Source organism: Ambystoma mexicanum, chromosome 1p (assembly GCF_040938575.1).
Source record: "Ambystoma mexicanum isolate Mex_15411 chromosome 1p, UKY_AmexF1_1, whole genome shotgun sequence".
Taxonomy (NCBI): Eukaryota; Metazoa; Chordata; class Amphibia; order Caudata; family Ambystomatidae; genus Ambystoma; species Ambystoma mexicanum.
In genome coordinates this window covers 1069790152-1069792785 of record NC_090921.1, presented here as the reverse complement: position 1 = coordinate 1069792785, position 2634 = coordinate 1069790152, and positions in this window count along the sequence as shown.

Genomic DNA, 2634 nt, shown 5'->3' with positions numbered 1-2634 from the left:
GTACTGTAGCTGAGGAACACCTTCTCGCATTTGCTGTAGAGACGGCCTTTGACAGGATGGAATGGCCGTACTTGTTGAAACCTTGAGTTATTTTTTTTACAGTTTTAATCTTTGTAAAAGCCATCAACTGTGGATGTCTGGTCTAGACTTCCTGTTGCAGCACATACTGTTGGAAAGGGGCAAAATACACCTTATTAGCCAATTTACGGACTATTAAAAGTCCATACAGACTGGGATTGCCCAGATAACAGATGCATTTGGAACCCGGTCAGAAAACACAATGAAACACAACTTTACTCTCATTTCTTGGAAAACCTCAGTTCCCCAGGAGAGGAAAAGGAGGTGGCACCCTTAAAACACTGAAATAAACACTAAGCCCTGGTTAGGACCACTGGCCTTCCCAAGATGTGTCTATTCATTTAGATTCAAAGGTACTGAAAATATAAAATGAATTCCATTGATGGGGAAAGATGTACCTCCGCTTCAGAAAGTGGCGTTAATTAAAATGATACCTATAGCTGAGCCCAATTACATCTTCTAGTCAGGCTGTGTTGCATAACAATCATTTATCAATAAGTTGGATAGTTATTAAAAAATTCCTCTGAAAAGGCAAAAAACGAAATCTTAATTTAAGGCTCGTTTAGGAAACTGGGTTGACTGTGGTCTTCCCGTTACGAAATTTGATAATGTATACAAATTAGCCCAGCTTCCACAACTTGGTGGCACACAACAATAACTCATCAGTAAGTCAAAAGAGGGAAATAATTATCCTGTTTCACATGCCGATGATTATTCAACAGATTGGGGTTGGAAAGTGGGAGAGCTAGAGTACTAACCCAGTGGACCTACACATGAATAAAAACACAAAAGGGTACCCTAGAAGAATACCTCTGATTGGAAGATCGGAGGGAAAATAGTTTGCAGGAACATAGTTTAAGAAAGGAATTTGTGACCACTGCAATTACAAAGTTCTTTAATTTCTTGTTCTTAAAATCTTAAAAAGGTTAATGGCCGAGACGGGGGATGTTTGATGATTTGTACAATTATGAAAGATAAGAAGGCTATCAAGAGAAATTCACAGGGTTACCATTAGAAAGATACTTCAAAATTATGGGTCAATCGAAAGGGGCAAGTGGTTGAATGTATGCAAGTCTAGGAAAAGCCAGATCTTTGGGCAACGCACATTTGATAACTCAATTAAAAAGGTAGTTTAAGAATTCTTGGCTAGGTCGGTCAGGTCTAACATGGCGACATTTTAGTTTCACTTCAAATTATATAAAATAGACAAATGTTTGCTTTCCAAGGTTTTTCTGTAAGGTCGCGTCTCAGATGGTTAGTGGTAAAGCCAAGAAAAAAAACACTCAAAAAGTCTTCAAGAAAAGGAAAAAAGACCGAGAATGAGACTGCGCCCAGTTTTAAGAAAATAATATTTAATGCGTTGAGGTGCCCTTTGTGATGACACGTGTTTCGGTCCCTTAATAGACCTTTCTCAAATCAGGGCTCTTATTCTTTGAACTGCCCCTATTTTATTTTAGCTTTTGCAGAGACTATCCGCTTTCATTAACGGGTTAGATCCCAGCCGGCTAATGATCATTTCATACACGAATCTGGACAGCCCCGTATTATTGGGGCTGTCCAGATTCGTGTATGGAACACGTGTCATCACAAAGGGCACCTCAACGCATTAAATATTATTTTCTTAAAACTGGGCGCAGTCTCATTCTCGTTCTTTTTTCCTTTTCTTGAAGCCAATTAAAAAGGTAGCTGGGGGAGCCAGGATGATCTGTTTCTAGTGTCACATTGGGGGTATGGGTGCGGGGATGCAAAGTTCACACAAGTGCTTTATAATGTCCAAAATAAAATTTTGTAAACCCTTGAAAAACGGAAAATAAAAACAAAATAAATTGGTTAAATGGCTAGGCTGCATGAAAAGAATGTTTTCATTGGATAGGATTGTTGAATGTGAGGAATGTTGCTGATGTGTGTAATTAGGTGCTGTGATTCAGCACCAAAGATTTACTAATCAAACCTGATCCACAATAAGTATTACTGGGATTGCCAACGTGTTCAGAGGGGGCACATACAGTACAGAGGTGGTGGTGGGCATTTATTTAAAAGCATAGCTGAAAGTAACATGTTGACACAAAAAATGCGTGTGGGTTAGCAAATTGGGAATTCTTAGATGTCTTGACAAATGCCTTTTTTTGAGAATGACTAAGTAAAGGACAGAAGCTTTCAGTTGAAGGTGGAAGATGATTGGCACCCAAATAATTAACAACCCAACTGAGGTTTCTAGGCCCAAGCGTAAAAGCAATATGATTATAGAATATGAAAACATTTAATACTTGTAACCCTGACTGTCAACACTCCAGTAATAAGAACATAAGAATTAAGTGACAAGGGGAAAGGCTTGAAAATTAAAGCCAGCAAATGCAATGTTCGCTGGTTCCCATTATTCTCAACAGGAGACATTTCTTAGCTTGATACAGCAACTGATTTCACTTGTATTCACTTAAAAGCTTTTCATTTCATATTTTAAAAGTGTGCCATAACAAATATGACTTGCCAACTGCACCTATAGTCCATGAAAATGTTTTGTGTAGATGTGTGTCGTACCAATTTTACTTCAGGGTG